Source organism: Grampus griseus, assembly GCF_964374135.1.
Source record: "Grampus griseus genome assembly, chromosome: 5".
NCBI lineage: Eukaryota > Metazoa > Chordata > Mammalia > Artiodactyla > Delphinidae > Grampus > Grampus griseus.
Window position 1 is genome coordinate 70942132 of NC_138998.1, and position 20322 is coordinate 70962453.

Here is a 20322-nt window from a genome sequence, read left to right on the forward strand (position 1 = left end):
GGAATTTGTATCTTAAAGCAGTGGGAAGCCACTGGGAGAATTTAAGCCTGGGAGTGAGATCTGATTTGAATTTTAAAGGACAGTGGGGCAAGGGGGTGGGGGCAATTTCGAGGTTTTCAATCAAGGCAACTGCAATCAAGAGATGTTTAGGGGGCTTCCCTGGTAGTGCAGTGGTTAAGAATCCGCCTGCCAATGCAGGGGACACGGGTTCGAGCCCTGGTCAGGGAAGATCCCACATGCCCCGGAGCAACCAAGCCCGTGTGCTACAACTACTGAGCCTGTGCTCTAGAGCCCGCGTGCCACAACTACTGAAGCCCACGCGCCTAGAGCCCGTGCTCTGCAACAAGAGAAGCCACCACAATGAGAAGCCCGCGCACTGCAACGAAGAGTAGCCCCCGCTCGCCGCAACTAGAGAAAACCCGCGCGCAGCAACAAAGACCCAACGCAACCAAAAATAAATAAATAAATAAATTTATACTTAAAAAAAAAAAGATGTTTAGGAAATACAGTTAAAAGGTTCTGATGGCCAAATGAATGTAAGGGAGGCAATGAAGACTGAACCCCTAGGATGACTCCAGGTTACAGGTTGTGGTGACTGGTAGGAGGTGGTGTCATTCACACAGAGAGAAGAAAGGTTATCTCTTTGGCTCAGAATATGTCACTCCAGAAAGTCCTTACATGTTCCCATGTTAAACTTTGTCTAACCCAGAACATTCCATGCACAAGCTCAACCTTCAATGTTCCTTGCTGTCTCACTCACACACATTCACTTCACACCCCAAGTCCCGACCCCAGGACTCTCTCTTTAAGGCTGTTGGTATCCACCTGTCTGGTCTTCCTCCACTACTTCAACAGCTTTTTTTTTTTTTTTTTTATCATGCCCCCTACCTCTCCCTAGGTCATTCCCTGGCTATTTCACACACCCAGCACTGGATCAATCCAAAGATTTCCTTCATGATGCCTCCCCCGCTAGTTGTTGAGCAATACTGGAGACAATTTATATCTTAAAGCAATGGGAGCCATTGGAAGAGTTTAAGCAGAGGAGTGTGATGTGATCCAATTTGTATGTTAAAGGGGGCTGGGTAGGCAAGAGTTGAAGGCTTTCACGGCTGAGACTGTATCACTGCATTCAGTAGTTCAAGACTTGGACACTACATACTTAGGCGTTTCAACTGTCTTTGTATTATTTATGTTGCCACATCCCTGGTGCACTGACACAATGGCTATTCCCAAACTTTGCCAGCCAAGCTGTGGCCCACACCTCCATGATCTGTAGATAATTTTGCCTCTTCACAAAGAAGACAGGAGTCATTAGGTACGAATACTCTTCCCAGCCCTGCCCCGCATACTCATCTACATTCCCATCTTCCTTACTTCTTACCCACCTATCTCAGAGGAAAGTGTATCTTTTCCTTGTGCTCCAGACCTCACCCCTTCCATTCTCCTCTGGGAAAGGTTCTTTCTCGGTATCCTTACCCTTTCTCTCCACTGACCTTTCTTTTCTCTTTGAAGAAAAGAGAAAGAAATGGAAGCATATATCCTCTGTATCGGTAAGGATCATTTTTGTTGTAAGAGAAACTATTTGAGTAAGGCAAAAATAAAGAGTTCATGATAAAATAGGATGATTTCACCTGGAATGGAGATGACAGGCTTTCCATGGACCTTGAGAAGTAGTTGGAACCAGGCCCCGTAAAGCCTGGATGCTCCCTCCCCTCTGTCCTTTCCAAACATCTGCTTTGTTCTTCTGCACACCTGAAGCTCATTTCACCTGACTGTCCGGGCCCAGCTCCCAAGATTAACCAACCAACTGGCAAGAAAGGGTTTTCTCTCTTGACCCAAATTCTAAATTTCTTGGGGGAAGTATCAGCCCAGCTTGGATGATGTACCCCATCAAGGGCCAACTGACCACATCAAGGGGACAGCCACATAAAAACATAGCTTCAGAAGCCTCCCTCTGTGACCATGTGGATAGGGGATCAGTTAGCAAAGAAGGCAGACAGGTGAGTTGAGTAAACCCCCCCTTTGGCTGTTGCCAAATCTCCCTCCATTGCTTCCTAAGATTCTTAAGAGCATGGTCAACACATTTTCTTCTCCTGTTCATTCCACTATCCACTGCATTCTGTTCTCCACTCCCTACTCACCCCCATCAGCTGTTTTCAGTAAGGTCCCTTTCTGATTGCCAAGCCAAAGGACACTTTCCAGTACTTATTTTTCCTAACATCTCTTCAGCGCTTGACACTCTTGGCAACTCTTTTCACCTTGGAAACTCATAGCACTCTCATGCTTAAAATTCTTCAATAGTTTATCATCACCTAAAGCTATGGTTTTTAAGCTTTCCTTAATCATGGGGCCCTTTGTTTAAAAGAAAAAGTCTTTCACTAGTACCCACTATTAAACGGGTAAAAGCAGAGTTGGTGTGGTTGAATTAGGGGTGGGAGACCCAGGCCCCTGCCCACCTGGGCCCACTCCGCATTCCCAGATGACCCACCAGTGGACTCCAAAGAGACCTCACAGCTCTACTGAATAGAATTTGAAAACCACAGATCTGTAGGATAAACTCCAAATTCCTTAATTTCAAAAATCAGGCCCCGTCAACCTGCCAACCTTTCCTACCTTCTTTGCTGCTAATCTCTCTACTCCAGACAGGTTCAGCCATCCACGAAGGGATTCTTTCAGTGGCTTTGGTGTGCTTTTTTCTCAGCCCCACCGTGGTACTTGATGATTCCTCTGCCTGAGTGGGCCTCCTTCCTCTGTGTGCCTGGTGAGCTCCAATCCATTATTTGTAAGTTGGCTTAAATGGAATCTCCTCAGGTGCTTCCCACATGACGTGACTTCTCCTTTGTGTCAGCACATAACTCCATTAGAACAGAGTTCAGTTCAGCTTTATAATTTGAGATTTTTATACTCATGTTCTCTTCAGACCTGCAGCTGCTGGGTGGTGACATTATGTTCTTTTCACCTTTTTAGCTCTGGAACCTAGCCTAGTGCCTGGCACTTACTAAGTGTCTGATAAATGTTGAGTAAATAGATGTATTTCTCTCCCCAGATGATCTTTTTCTTATTCGCATCCCCATGGTTACTTCCCCACCAGATTATGGGTAAGTATATACTTCCCCACCAGATTATGAGCTCAGATTACAATACTTATATGTTAGGGTGATGGTGAGAACTAAATAAGATATACATAAAAGTGCCTAACAATGCCTGATTCATTGGGAGTTTTTCATCCTGGCTGTATAACAGAATCCCCTTTAGAGTTGTTCTGTGTTTGTTTGTTTTAATGTAGACTTGTGGGCCCTACTTATTAAATCAGATTTTCCAGAGGTGGTCCAGGGCATAAGTCCCACAGATGACTCTGATGCACAGCCTTCATAATTGAAACTCAGTACATGCTACCTAATGTTCATTTTGTAACTGGCAAAGGTCCTGTTGGGTCTATACTTCAGTATAGTCTGTACCCTCTGCTGCTCTCCTTACTTCCTTCTGCCCCCTTCCCACCTTCCTGCCTTTATTACATAGTAAGAAGACTTACTCTTTGCCCAACTACGACCCCCACAGATCCAAAACACCAAAGTTTCTAAGATTAAGAATCAAGAATGTAACTTCTTGATCTGGCTATGGTCTCTCTCTCAGCGCTTTCCTGGAAGTCCTCTCTCATAACCACCACATTTAATTGATCCTCAGATCCTGTTAACTTTTTCTTGTGTAATAGCTCTTGAATTTGTGCCCAACTTCCAATCCTCATTGCCACTGCCTTGGTTCAAGGCCTTCAATATCCCTTGCCAGAATTATTCTAAATAGCATCCTAACTGGGCTCCTTGCTTGTTATAGGCTGAACTGTGTTCCCCTCAAATTTATATGTTGAAGCCCTGTGCCCAGGACCTCAGAATGCGATTATATTTGGAGATGGGGTCTTTATGGAGGTATTAAGGTTAAGTGAGGTCATAATGGTGGGGCCCTCATTTAACAGTATGAGTGATATCCTTATAAGAAGAGGAAGGGATCCTAGGGATGCAGGCATACTGAGAAAAGGCCAAGTGAGAACACAGAGAGAAGGCAGCTGCCTGCAAGGCAAGGAGAGAGGCCTCAGGAGATACCTGCCAACACATTGATTTTGGACTTCCAGCCTCCAGAGCTGTGAGAAAATAAATTTCTGTGGTTTAAGCCACCCAACCTGTGGTATTTTGTTATAGCAGCTCTAGCTCTAATAGAGTCTTGGGTGTCCGGGGAATCCTCCACTTTACTCAGCAGAGTCAGCCTGCCACCGTCAAAGCCGGAACGGCTGTCATTCTCTTTCCCAGCCCTCCTCACACAGAGGAGGAGGGATTGTGACCTAGGCTTGGCCAGTGAGAAGCAGCCACCCCAATCTTGGTCTCAAGTCATAGACAGAAGAGGAAACTAAAAACATTGTTTTGTCCAGTCCCTCGTAAACTTTATAGGTGAAGAAATGGAGGCATAGCAAAGAGAAATCTGTGCACTTATCAGACCTCACGGGGATTCCATGCCGGAGCCCAGGCTCAGCACACTGCTTCCTATTTCTCCTAAAAGCCCAGGAACTAAGGCCAGCTCCACTGATGCTGGTCATCCAGCACCTGAACACAGTCAGGGCCTGGTCAGCAAGGACAGAGGGGCACTGGTGTCTGCCACAATGGCAAAGGATCAATGTGACTAATCCTGACAAATCAAGAAGAAAAAGAAGGAAAAGACAAGAATGCTCATATCTTAAAAAATGGAAGTAATACAAATGGACAAAAAATTACAAAATTCAGAAATCAAATACATGCAAATTAGAAAGATATACCTTTTCCTCCCCTCTCAGATGGTAAAGATGGAAGAGAATGCCCTAGAAAACAACCCATTAGAGTGTAAACCTCCTGAGAGCAGAGACTTCTGTTTTGCTCGCCACTATATCCCTGTCATGTGGTACAGAGCCTGGCAGATAGTTGGGGCAATTTAATATTTAATATTCAGTAAGTGACTAGCACACCTGTGTGAGATCGGCTTTCCTTATTGCACAGGAAGGCAGTCAAATCCAAGCCCTGCAGCCTTCCCTCTGCCACACACAACACATAAGAAAATACCTGTTCTTTAAAGAAGTATGACTGGCGGGCTTCCCTGGTGGGCGCAGTGGTTGAGAGTCCGCCTGCCGATGCAGGGGACGCGGGTTCGTGCCCCGGTCCAGGAAGATCCCACGTGCCGCGGAGTGGCTGTGCCCGTGAGCCATGGCCGCTGAGCCTGCGTGTCCGGAGCCTGTTGGCTCCACAACGGGAGAGGCCACAACAGTGAGAGGCCCGCGTACCGCAAAAAAAAAAAAAAAAAAAAAAAAGAAGTATGACTGGCTGTACCACACAGTTCTGAAAGCTCTGGTACATGAGAAGATAAAGTACCTTCAAAAAGGAAACAGGAAACATGTATAAGAAGGAAAAATTAAGTAATTTTTCTCACTGGTGAGACTGTGTAGATAGAGGTTCTCATACACTGGAGAAGCACAGAACTTTTCTGAAGGACCGTTTGGCAATATGTATCAAAGTGCTAAATATGTTTATCTTTGAATTTATCTTAAGAAAAGGATAGGAGATATGTACATATACATGTTTGCTGCAGTGTTATTTCTGGAGAAAAAAAGATATATTCTAAATTTTTACTAATAGACGGGTTAAGTAAACTATAATATATCCATACAGTAGAATACTATGTAATGAGAAGAAAATAAATCCAATATTAGCAATGATTATTAGTTTTGGTTTAATCCTTTATCGTTTACCTCCTTTCTTTGTAAACATATATATTACTTTTATAATTGAAAAAAAGTCTTCAGACCTATTATTCCAAGAAAAGTAGACCCTAAAGTGTTTAAAATTTTACTATTTGCTCTATTTTAATCACTTATATCCTGTATGTCTCTTAAATTAAGAAAATATTAAATAATAAGGCAGTTAAAATGAAAGTTTTTCTAAAAACATGGAAACTATGGGAAAGAGAATAAAAAGTTATGCTAAGAACCCAGGCTCTTTTTTTTTGGACAAGGTTAAAAATAAAATACACTGTTATGTTGTTCCAATTAACTGAGAAAAGAATTCATACCACTAACACAGGAAAGACAAACATTTTCCAAGAGAAATTTATACAAGCTTAATTTCTGTTCCTATCACCTGTTAGGCAACTAATGTGCACTTCCACTGAACCCTCTCTTTAGTGCTGAATTCATGGCTTTGAAAGTGCTTACAGGATGTGGTATTATCACAAGGACATTTTGGTACTTCCTTTTAGTGGGCCTCAAAACACATACCCTGTTTTCTTTACTTTTGTTATTTTAAAGAAAGTTTGGGATTTCCAAATATGAAAATGAAGCTTTACTAGGGGACTTCAGTTTTGTTGCTGTTGTTTATGATTTAAATACTTTGAACATTTGCACATGTACAAAGGGGTATGCACTGAAGAGCAGGTCTCCTTCCTGCTGCTGTTGATGCTAGGAGCACTCATGTCTTAGGCTTCACTGCTTCCTTCCTTACCTACCAAGGGCCACCCATGACCTTCAGCAGAACATTTACTGCTTTTCTTCCTAATATCTGTCTTTTGCCTTTAACTGTCTCTTGGCAGAGGTGCTAGGGAAGTAGAAGGCAATAGAAATAAATTTGTCTTCTTCCTCCTCGTCTTCCTTCATGTGCTAATGTTAGTATTGTTAGGTAAAACCAAGCTATTGATTTTCATGGCTGAAATTTAAAACTTTTTAAAAAAATTTTTATCGACTGTAGGAATAGAGCCAAATATGTCCCTCACTAGAAGAGCTAAGAAGCTGCCTACCTCATTCCTTAATCTCTCCTAATGACAGGGTGGCTTGTTGTTGTTGCTTAAAAAAAGAAAAAGAGGGGGGAGGAGCTGACGAATTTTACCTATTTATTAGTTCCTTTGAACACACTGTGCTATATCAAGGTATAGATCTACATTATGAGGGAAGTATTCTTTTTTAAAATGTAATGTTGACATTACTCATAGCCTTTTGCACCAACACAAATGCTCGCCCAAATCCTATAAATCCAAGGCTACACATTCAAACACCAGATGTGTGTGCTCTGGGAATGCAAGGGGAAGGATGATGTTTCAAGATAGTAAAATATCAAGTACAAGGCATAAACTGTTAGAGATGTGGCAGAGTCCAGGAGTACAAGGGGTTAACGGCCCCACCCCGACCTGGGGCCTCAGTGCCTGAAGTGTAATGCTGTTCAATGTACTGTGATTTCAACATGACTGGTCACAACATAGCTACATTCAAAGAACAGAAATTGTCCAACTCCTCTCGTCCCAGCCACCACGACTCCAGTTCCTTGCAGTTCTGACTCCAGCTTTCTTACCTCTCTCAGAGAATTAGAACACCTGTTAGAGCAAAACTAATAGGTGGGCTAGTGCCAGTGGTGCGCCGCCACTGACAAAAGGGGTGTGTATCACCGCTGGCATTGGTTACATTGCTACATACATATAACTAGCCAGAGTCAACCCTCCCCTCCACCCATGGAACAGCTGACCTGCCAGGCAACTTCTGGCAAAGAAGCTCCACAGAGACGACCGTCAGGCATGCAGAGACCACCAACCTTCTGACGGACATAACAGCCCTCACTGTTCTCCTCAGCTGATTCCATAACTGGCCGCTGAAAGGGGCCTGGGTGGGCAAGGGCACTGCCACAGAGCTGTCGGCAGCTTGTCGACATGATTCGAAGGCGGCCGAGGTGGGTGGCACTATGGAGATAAGCAGTTCACACTTCCCCATCCTTCCCCCCACTCCCTAACTTGGAAACACAAGGTACTTTGGGATCTGAAATCAGCCTCCCGCAGCTGCTCTGCCCTGGATTGTGCTTTGCCAACTGCTTCCTTGGGGCCGTCTCTCAAGGAGTGGTTGGGTTTTGCCTTTTAGCTCACTATAGGTCACAGCAAGACATTTGGCCACACAACCAAACAGGGAGGACCTCCTATATCAGGAGTCATGATCTTACAGAGCCATAAGAACCTTCAGGATTCTATAAAGGACTCACCCAGGGTGACACAGCCAGCTTGCAGAACAAGAATTCAAACAGGTCTCCTGAAGCACTGTTTCTCAAACTTGTGAAACCAGGATCCATGGTCAGAAATACATTTAACCTCGTTACCAATGAGTGAGTGAAATGTAGACATACATGTGATTGAAACAGACATGGCATGACACAGTATTACCCTTTCCAAATGCTATGCTCTGTTTTCTTTTCTGTTGTTTTTATTATCATTATTTTTTGGCCGCACCGTGCAGCTTGCAGGATCTTAGTTCCCTAACCAGGGATTAAATCCGGGCCCTTGGCAGTGAGAGTGAGGAGTCCTAACTGCTGGACCATCAGGGAGCTCCCTCTGTTATTATTTTTAAAAAGTTTTTTTGACCTACTAAATCGGTCTATGACCCACTAATGAGTCACAACTTGCAGTTTGAAGAGGCCCATACACATAAGCAAAAACTCCTTGTGCTATTTCATTTTGAACCATCTGGCTCATTTTAAACTAGGTACATAGTAAAAATTTCTGAAAATAAGAGTATAGTCATCCCTCTGTATCAGCCCTCTTCTTCTGTCTTCAAAGCCAGTAATGTACAGTTCTGTGTCCATACTTCCCTCTGACCACAGTCAAGAAAGGTTATCTACCTTTAAGCAGTCATGTGATTAGGTGGGGACCACTTGAATAATCCAGAATAATCTCTGCATCTCAAGGTCCTTAATCACATCTGCAAAGTTCCTTGGTCACATGAGGTGGTATATTCATAGGTTCCAGGGATTAGAAAATGGACATGTTTGGGGAGGGTATTATTCTGCCTACAACAAATGACTTGATCTGACTTAAGGTTTTACCAGGATAACCCTGAGTGCTCTGTAGGGGACAAGGGTGGAAGCAGGGAGACCAAGTAGGAGGCTATTAGAATAATCCAGGTGAGAGCTGATCAAGGCCTGAGTGCCAGCAGTAGAGGTGGTGACATGTAGCCTAATTCTGGTTTTTTTGTGCAGGGAGAGCTGACATGATTTGCTGATGGATTGGATGTGGGGTATGAGAGGAGGGTGTCAAGGATAACTCCAAGGATGACACTCTCCCCCCCACCCCCTTAGAGTACTTGACATATGTTGTGTTGATTTGTTTAACTATCTTCCCTGTAAGACTGAAAGTTCTAAGGGAGAAGGGCTCAAATCTGCCTTGTTCATTGTTGTATTCTCACATCAAGGAGTGCATAGAACATAGCGATACAGCTCGTAACTGCTATTTATTGAGCCGTTGCTACGTGCCAGGCACTTAACATAATCTCATTTAATCATCAGAACAGCCTTATGAGGTAGGTACTATTATTATCCTCATTTACTAAGTGAGGAAACTGAGGCCCAGAGAAATGAAATGACATACACCAGTGAATACAAGGGTGGAATTCAAATCCATATTGAGAGGCTTCCCTAGTGGCGCAGTGGTTAAGAATCTGCCTGCCAATGCAGGAGACGTGGGTTCGATCCCTGGTCCGGGAAGATTACCACATGCCACGGAGCTACTAAGTCCATGTGCACAACTACTGAGCCTGTGCTCTAGAGCCCACAAGCCACAACTACTGAAGCCCTCGCGCCTAGAGCCCGTGCTCCGCAGTAAGAGAAGCCACCGCAATGAGGCAATGAGAAGCCTGAGCACTGCAACGAAAGAGTAGACCCTGCTCTCCTCAACTGGAGAAGGCCCATGTGCAGCAATGAAGACCCAACGCAGCCAAAAATTAAAAAATCTTAAAAATAAATAAAACAAATCCATATTGAATAAATGAAATAAAATAATTCTTTCAAGATAAGCAAACATTTGGGTTTAGCTAAATATTCTAACCACATATGAAATGGGAGAGGGAGAAAAGGACATAGATTTACAAATATTTCAAAGTTTTAGCCGTAGAAAAATCATGTCAAAAAATAACAAATGTTAGTGTCACTAACTTAAGGGTTCTCAAACTATAGTCCATCTTAGCTGTGGTTTGGTTACTGTGATGACTTATACAGACAGTAACTTCAAAAATGTTTTATAACCAATCCGGAGGCAGAGAAGAGAAAAACAGACGACATCAGGCAGACCATGGGGGCACAGTAAAAAATGTCCAGACATGAGAGTGAAGAGGGAGGAATTTTAGTCTTACTTTAGTCCCATCCACTTATTAGCCAATACTCTTAAGGCATTTATTTCATCTTTCTGAGACCATCTCAACTATAAAAACGATATAGTATTTTCTGCTTTACTACCCCATAGACTCTTGGGAGAAACTAAATTTATTCATTCAGTAGATACAGAGCACCTACTACGTGTGCCTGGCACTGCTCTAGACACCAGGAACATGTCATGAACAAGACAGACAAAATCCTTGCCCTCATGGGGTTTGCATTCTAGTGGAAAGGAGGATTGACAAAAATAAGAACAAATAAGTAGATATTTTCAAGAGTAATATGCACCCTGAAGAAAAATAAAAGAGGACAGGGGTTATAGAGTGATCAGGGAAGAGGTAACATCAGACAGAGACTTGAATATAAAGAAAGAAAGCTAGACAGTGATCTGGGGAAAGGGCAGTCCAGGCAGGGCAAACAGAATTTAAGTTCCTGAGGTCAGAATGAACTGGGGGTTCACATGTGAGGAATAGCCAGGAGTGAGCACGGGGGGATAGTGGTAGATGATGCTACAGAGATAGGCAGGGGCCAGGTCATGCATAGCTTTGCAGGCCATGGCAGAGAGCTGGGGTTTTATTGTGCATGTGGTATGAAGATAATGAAAGCAAAAATACGCAAAGAGCAACACAAATAGTAGACAACAGAGGTGTAACATGGACTTTGGCAGCAATATGGCACATCTGTTAAGAAGAGCATGGGCTCGAGAGCTGCCTGCTTGGAATCTTGGGTGCACCACTTACCGTGTGTGGCCTTGGATAGGATACTTAACTTCTTAGTGCCTCAATTTCCTCACTTGTAAAATAGCAGTAGTAATAGTACTTACCATATTAGGGTTGTTTTGAAGATTAAATGAGCTATTACACATATAACACCCAGAATACTTTCTAGAATTAAGTGCTCAATAAATGTTAGCCATTATTACTATCAGTTACCAAGTTGTACAACTAATTGAGTTCATTAAGGTAGACTTCACTAATTCAGAATCTGCAAGTTATTTTTTAAACAGAAAATTTACATATAAAGAAAAAACATTTTTAGGGCTTCCCCGGTGGCGCAGTGGTTGGGAGTCCGCCTGCCAATGCGGGGGACGTGAGTTCGAGCCCTGATCCAGGAGGATCCTGCATGCCGCAGAGCAGCTGGGCCCTTGTGCCACAACTGCTGAGCCTGCGCTCTGGAGCCCACGAGCCACAACTGCTGAGGCCTGTGGGCCTGCAGCCTGTACTCTGCAACGGGAGAGGCCACTGCAGTGAGAGGCCCGCACACTGCAGCAGGGAAGTGGCTCCTGCTCGCCACAGCTAGAGGGGGCCTGAACACAGCAACGGAGACCCAACACAGCCAAAAATAAATAAATAAAATAAATAAATTTTTAAAAAAAGAAAAAGAAAAAACATTTTTAAACAGGAAAACTAAATGCATATTTCTTCTATATAAAGAATTCAGACAATAAATGAAATTAGCCTCCCTGAAGGTTCTGAATGTGCTTATTTATAAAAGGTTTGAATAAGCACACTGAAGGGCTTTATCTGCTTGTTGTTCCTTCCTTTGGGGGACCAGCCCTCCCTCTTCCGCAGTGATTCTTCTTGGTCTGTGTAGTCCTGGTGAGGAGTGAAGATGAGATCCAGCTTTGCCCGGAGTCCTCCATCCACACTCTGTCTTCTCCATTCCTGCCTCCTTTCTCCAACGTACACACACAGTGATTGTTCAAAGAAGGAGCAGCACAAGACTCAGACTGGGCCAAATCGGAGTCCTCCTTGGGAGTTTTTCAGAGAATGCTCTCTCTTTCTGGCATCTCAAGCCTCTAAGGATGACATAGACCAGGAAGTAGCAGCCAACTCTACCACCAGGTGGAGAGAATGAGGCCATCACAGAGAGAAACAGAGTCAAAAGATAGAGATAGCCCTGCTGAGAATTCAGCCACAACTAAAGTCAGCTCTATGTACCTCTGGACTTTACAGTTATGTGAAACATAAATTCCTATTTTGTTTAAGGATTTGGTTTCTTTGCACCAAAAGACTTGATATACATACCTTCTCTGAAAGATGCTCTTTGATTTTCTAAGATATCTGTAATAGTCGGCATCTATATAACATTCTTTATAAGATGCTTCAAGAAACTGACCAAAAAAAAAAAAAAATCATTATGGATGTTATACAATGTGTAAAGATGAAAGTTAGAAATCAGTTGTCAGGTTAGCTGATAACCCAAGGCAGGCACAAACTTCGTCAATATTTCTGGTAACCCACGTTTTCAGATCTACAGTGGACCTCATGCTAGTTATTGGAGTCACCTTAGGAATGAACTATATCATGTTAAGTTTTCATTGTATTTGTTACTTTTCAGGGAAAGTGATTTCAGTCTCAGTAAAACCTAATACACGTAGTAGTATCACAGTGGTGCTATTTTTGCCATCTCTGTGTAATAATAAAAAGGCATCATCTGTTTCAACAGTCTAAAGGGATTCCATATCCACAAATTCACCCTATTTCATATTTTAGTAACTTTTCCCTTACTTTCACAGTGTTTAGCAAAATCTTGTTTTTGTTTGTAAGAAGGAAATTGGAGTAATGTGCAATTGAAACAAACCAGATTAAGAGCCAAGCTATTCTAAAACCCAGCTGCCGACCAGCTACTCAGTCACCCACCCTACTTAATATGTTCTCTTGGAATTGAGTAGCAGCCAAAACCAAATTCTCTTCAAAACTGGATTAAGATGCATGTGGATAACAAAATGCTCTTAAACAAGCCTTTCCATATTAGTAAATAACTTGAGAGGAAAGAGGCAGATGAAAAATCCCTGGGAATTTATGAAAACTCGGCAGACATGTTTATCACTTAGGTTATGCAAGAAACTACCCTAATAATAAATAAGCACACTAAAAAGTCCTTGTGTAACACATAACATATTTTACCACCATTTGAAAAGTATGTAAAAATGTTTTGTATTTTTATTTTTAACCTTTCTAAAGTCAGGCACACAATGCCTTCAAGAAGCTATTTTTGGTGCTGGTACAGTGTTCTGACACCTTCTCCCTGAGTAAAATTGACACATCTGCTGAAATTAACATTTTTATCTCCATGGACCCACGTGTCCCTGAGAAATATAAAATATCATTGCGCTTTTCTGCTAACCAGCATTTGGAAGCAGACAGCTATTCAAGCCAAATCTACTCCAGTCCTCTGAGAGAGGGACCTTGTTATCACTAATCCATATCTCCTTTGAATATTGTAAGGCCTTACACAGGGTGAATAAACTCACCTCAAACTAAACCAAATATATGTGTCTGTGGTACCCCAAATCCCATGTGTTGGGATCTGCATATAGATAATACCTTGGCAATCCAGCAAGTTTGCTTGATGCCCAGATCTAGAGAGGAAGGAAGAGCAGTGCAACTGTAATGTTTCCTTACATCCAATACAGGAACAGGTCCAAGGCACTGGAATCTACGCAAAATTTCCTCTGTTCCCTCTACCCACATCTCCTTTTAATTGACCCTAGGGCTCCATCATTACAGATTGGAATCACAATCTAACGTTTCACTAGTCAATATACCTCAAGACTCAAGAATAATTAAACATTTGTCATGCACTTTCCTATGTGTTAGAAATATAAGAAAGATGTATTTAGTCCAAGGGAATAGAAGACAGGTACATAATTATAACACAGAGCAGAATGTGCTAAGGGAGAAATAAGTGTAATGTAACAGGGATTCAAAGGAAAAAAACCACCACATATGAAAAAGCTTAATGAAAGAAGTGAATCTTGACCTAAAAGACAGGAAAGATCAGAATGACAGAGGCTGATAGAGAAAAGAAAAAGAAGGTGAGAAAGCCCGAGCTATGTTAGTGAAAAAAGAGCAGCCCAGCTTCACACAAACCAAGGGAATATATAGAGAGTAGAAAGAAAGGACCTAAGGACGAACTGGGTTTTGATTTTATCCAGTAGGCTGTAGGGAGCCAGGGCCCTCCAAACCAGGAATATCTTAATGCATGATTAGGTTTGTCTTAAAAGACAATTAACATCCAGGAATAGGATGGATGTAGATTAGCAAGGGTGACAGAGGAAGGACTGAAGGAATGAGACTAGTTGGAGGGTAGATAATAAAGGATCAGAGTGAGAAGAGTTACAGAGAAGTTAGAAAAGGACACATTCAAGAGATATTTTAAAGGTAATATTGACAGAGCTTAGTAATTTATAAGATGTTAGGGTAAGGGCAGGGAGGGCATCAAAGATGGTTTTGCATAGCGTGGGTGACAGGAAGACACTGCTCCACAATTATGGCATGGTTTGGTACGGAAATTTTATGAGTTTAGTTTTGTACACATTGAGCTTAAACAAAAGAATGTAAACGTAAAGTCTGCTTTTTCTCAGATATCCTTTAGAAAAATTTTGCTTTGACTTCTGAGTTCCAAAATTAGCTCCGAGCTGTCTAGCTCTGTGCTCAAGTGTTTTGTTTTGGGGCGTTGGAATATCCCCTTTCTCTAAGATCTGCCACTTTTACTGTCCAAAATTTCATTTAACAAAAGATAGGTGATGGTAATTTAAATGTTTTTCTCAGTAGCCTTTTTTTTTTTGCTGTCAGTAGGTATTTTAATTTTTATTATAACTAAATTTTGGATGCAATAACTTTTGTTAATAAAATGTGTGAACAAAGACGCATAACATCTGGGGTTCTAACTTAATACGTACCAAAGCCTCTGACTCTAAAAAAGATTTCTTAGTTGTTGTGCCACCTGTTTAGAGACTAATTAATGGTTTAAAAATAGATGATCTTTTGGAGGCAAATGACATCAAAATCGTGGAATATATTAATATAGATCATAAACCTACACACAGAAAACAATGATATGCTTTAGGCATTGCATTAAACAAACAGGCTGAGATGATGCCATGATGAATGAACATTATGTGTATGTTATAATTTGTACACATAAGGAGGTAGGTACTTCAAAGAACAGTAAGGCAGGGTTATTTATTAGGTACGTTCATAGGTCTCTTTTCAAATGTTACTGCTGATGATTAATTTTTAAACTTTATCTAGTCATATGTGCATTTTTAACCTATATACAAAGATGAACCTTCTCTATCTCCTAAGTCTAAACATCTTCTAAAATATAATTACAAACATACAAATCTCTGCTCCACTTTGCCTATCGTTCTATCCCCATATTCGCATTCACAACTAAAGTTCTTGAACAAGCTGCCCACACATGCAATATCCATTTCCATGCCTTGTACTCATTCCTCAGCCCCCTGCAATGTGGCTTCCACCTTCACAAGGCCAATGAAGTCAATTCTCACCAAGATCATCCTGATCTAGGTGACCCTAAATCAAATGAAGAAATAAGTTAATTTATCTAATATACTTAGTAGAGTATCTGAAATATTCAGGATATGTTCCAAACTTGTCTTTTCTTGGTACCTCTGACTATATGTAAATCCAGCAAATGATTTTTCCATCATTCAAAATAATTGAAAAGTCATCACATTTTCACTCACTTGTATTTATATAACTAAACAAGAAAAATAGCTAAAAGAAGAATAAGGTAAAGTATACCCTTCCATTTTAATTCTTCAGGAAAATCTTATCAACACATGTAATATAATTTTCTGGAATTTGGGCAGAAGAGAAGCTAAGTATTCAGTCTGGTTCTCAAAATTTGTAACTTTTTTGATTCATGTTCTGGCTGGACCACAGAACCCGACAACTGATATCTTTTCAAAAGTGTTAAAGACCTTCCTAAGATAGGTAGGGCTGGGAGAAGTTCAAGGACTATTACATTGGGGTAACAACCCATTCACCCTGGTGTGAGCCTTTTGGCAATTACAGCCAGAAACAAAGACAGGAAGCTGGAAATGAAACAAGCCTCTTGGCATCAAGAAAAACAGTCACAAAGGCCTCATCCAGAAACTGGTAACTACCCTCAGATGTCTTACTTTTTAAAAAAGACCAGCATGTTAAGGCTTGGGAAAAATCCCTTCAATGTGCTCTTGAGGGCAAGGCTGTATTTCAGACAGTACAATAATCAATGTTGATAAAAACAAACCAGTCAGTAAGTAAAGATTATGTTTGGGATCCTTGGTATGTGAATCTTGGACAATGCACCATTCTTTAGCAAGATTTACTTCCAAAATGCTTACAGGTACAAACTTCCAGCTACAAAATAAATAAGTCACAGGGATGTAACGCATATATCGGGAATAGAGTCAATAATATTACAACAACTTTGCATGGTGATGTATGGGAACTGGTCTTACTGCTGTGATCACTTTATAATGTATAAAAATACTGAATCACTATGCTGCACACCTGAAACTAATACAATGTCGTATATTAATTATACACATATGATGTGTATCATTGAGTGTATCATTATAACAACAAAAAAGGCAGAGTTTGGGTAACTCAGTTTTGAGAAATTTTACTTGGGGGGAAGAACTCATTTTCAGATAATCCTGAATAATGAGTTAATAATTCTTAACTCCCTCCACTATGAAAAAATATAACCACCAAGCCTAGACAGGGCCACAGTTGTTCAATCCAAGGAGAGATTTATTGTGAAAATAGAGTCAGAGAAACTAGATTCTAGACTCTCTGCCAAAAACCAGCTGGGTAATCTTGACTTCTCTTTGCTTTGGTTGACTTCTCTGAAAAACAAGGACATTAGACTAGTTGATTTCTAAAAATCCTTTCCAGTTCTAATATTCAAGCATTAAGTATATGAAGATGCTAAAGAGTAACGGGAAGGAAAAGTTAAATCACATTATAAACAATTATCTTCCTTTTATTCATTCAATAAACATTTATTGAGGCTTCTATTGAGATGACCTATACCAAGCTCTGAGAATACTGTAGTAAGTAAAAGAGGTTCTGCCTTGAGCTTTCTGTTTATAGAGGGAGTCAGGCAAAAACAAAGCAAACCAACCAGATAAGAAAACAAGAGTCTGAGAATAATAGGAAAGACATCTTTTTAGATAAGACGGTCAGGGAATGGCACCTCTGGAGAGGTCATGTCTGAACCTAAATAATGAAAACAAAAGCCATATGAAGAATTAGTGAAGAGCATTTCAGGAAGAGTAACCTTTAATGCCTAGCCCCTAAAAAGGGGGGAAAACTCAGTAAACTTGAGAAAATGAAAAAAAAAAGTATGACTATAATAATTATGCAGAAGAGTGGCACGAGAAGATTTGCAGAGGTATTTGGGGGTCAGTACACACAGTCTTGTTAAGCCATTCTAAGAAATCTGGACTCATTCTTAAGGATGGTAGAAAAATCACTGAAGGGCTTTAAGTAGGGCAGCAACACTTGCTGTTATAAAAGATGGATTGGAAAGGGACAGAATGGAAGTGGGGAAATCAAGTACTTAGGAGGCTGTGGTAGGAGTATAGGCAAAGTATGATGGTGGTTTGACTATGATACTGTAGTAGGGATTGGAGTAGGGGAGAGATTTAAGATACATCATGGAGGTAGAATCAAAAGGGCTTTCTAGTGGATTGTTTTCACATATTTGAGAGAACGAAGGGAATCAAAGTTGAGAAATAATATGGTGCTAAGTTATTGATTTTGGGAGAATGTTTTGGGTGGGGAATACAGCAATTAAGAATAATTAGAGGAGGGCTTCCCTGGTGGCTCAGTGGTTGAGAGTCCACCTGCCGATGTAGGGGACACGGGTTTGTGCCCCGGTCCGGGAAGATCCCACATGCCGTGGAGTGGCTGGTCCTGTGAGCCATGGCCGCTGAGCCTGCGCGTCCGGAGGCTCTGCTCCGACACGGGACAGACCACAACAGTGAGAGGCCCGCATACCGCAAAAAAAAAAAAAAAAAAAAAAGAGGAAAAATAAAGAGCTCAGTTTTAGATGTGGTGTTTGATATATGTGAGACATCTTATGTAAGCAATAGATATCTGAACCCTCTGTTCTTATATCTTTTGATTCTGGTCACAGTAATTGCATACCTTTTTTCTAAGAACCATCTATTTACCTTTTTATGTACAATACCCAGCAAATTTCTGGGGTCACAGTTGGTGCTTAATACATATTTAATAATCTTCTCAAAAATAAACATCTTTTCCCCTAAACTCTACATTTATCAGTGTGTCTTCACCCAGACTGTAAAATTTCAGATGATTCTAGTCCACGTCTTCCGAACAGTGCTTGAAGCTTAGAATAGAGAATACTATTCTGGGTCAAATTCACTTTGCAGTCTGACCAATTTCCCACTACCCGCCCCATTCCCCCACCCCCGGGCTGGTTTTTAAAATTCCTGGATTGAATTCTATACTTTGTCATTTGCCATAAAAAAACTCAAGATACTCCTACTTGGACAAGTGGGGACCGCTTTTCAAAGTTAGCACTGAACCAGAGCACATTTCCTGATAGCTTCAAACTACAGTGGGACTCCCATAATTGTGGTCTTGCCCCAGACCCTCTCAACCCACCCCTTTTCCCCCAATAACCTGACTTAGGGATAACTAAAAATGGCAGCAGAAGGTTAACTGGCAACAATCCACAAATTTGCTTTAACTTTTAAAATCCAACATTTCAGATTAAGTTTTGTTAAAAAAAATGGTCATTTAACATTTTTGATTTCTGTGGGAACTTTCTAGCTTGCTTAGTAACAATTTTGTCTTAGATCACTAAGAAATCTTACCTTCAGGAAAACGGCATAAGTAATCTGCTAAATAACAAAGTCTTGCTAATAATAATTAGCCCGGGCTTCCCTACCAGAAAGGCCTCCTCAGAATGACTAGAGAAGGTAAGTGTGTAGTTTACTCCTTCCTTGTTCCCCCCCAACGTGTGCTCTCTGCTCTGTATGTACATGTAACTTCTAAAATATTTAAAGGCGGGGCAAGAGTCTCACGTCCATATTTCCCAATTAGCTTGGCATGATGCCCTACAATAAAGTGCTTATTTTTCACATGGGAATCTCTTTTACAAATGAAGATGAAAATATATATATATTATCTTTTAAGTAACTGCTTATGTGATACTGTAGATACCAGGGAGTATAACTAAACAAGAATATAATTAAACTTTCTTCTTCCTATGCATGTTAGGTCTATTGCTGGTTAACACTTTTTCAGGCTGTATCATTTATTAGATCAAGGCACACTGCAAAGCTGCTTATAATCCCTTTGCCTAAAAAGTGAGGTCAAATGATATTAAGATGCCAAAGATCAGCCTGCACAATCCTCTTCTGCTTCTCGTCAACACAGTCAACAATCCAAAATAATTAAATGGAGAACAAAAATGTGTATTTTCTTCCAATTACAATAATTCCCATTGGTAACAGAACTGAAATGCTTAACACTCACTTGGCAGACTTACCGAAAAAAATTTCAGGTCGGGCAGTTGAGATAAAATCATGACTGAACACTTGCCAAATCCACCCTCACTTACCTCCTCTCAGCATTACCTCCCACCAATAATTCCTCAAATAAAAGACTAGATGAGTCAACCCCAAATTTAAAGTGTAGGAGCCAACCCCCACCCCCAACATCCCCCCCCAAACACTGGGGCAGCTAACCAAGGCTTGGGGGTGTAAGCCACAGACCAGAGACACTTGCTATCTGCTCTTTTATTTTCCCAATGAGTAGCAGATGTGCTCTTGTCAACCAGTTATGTGAGCTGATGGGGAGGACAAGGCATTTTGGAAATTTGCTTAGAGCAGCAAGTCTTTGAGCAATAGTTGTATCAATACTAAACCACAGCAGCTTATAACCAAACACATCAACCACACCCTCATCTGTCCCGGATGTGTATTTTACAGTTTCTTGCATAAGTTACCAAAAATTAAAGTCTTATATCTGGCAAATTATATACAATCTGCAATGTGCAGTTATTGCTACCGTGTCTTCCCTCTTTCAATGGTAAACTGTTCTTTTCTTTTAGGAGGAAGTTCAACTTTCATATATTAGAGATCCCAGACTATTTCCCTACTCCTATTTGGAATTCTACTTGAGGGAAAAGGGGGTTGGGAGTGGTTGTGAAACGTTTGATAAATACTAGGTTAAACCAAGTTTTGAACAGTTACTTAAGTAGGATGTCTCAGACTCTTTAATATGATGATGTGCATTATTATAAATCTCTGGGAGGTAGGGGAATAAAGCATATAGCATGTGCAAAGCACATTTGCTCA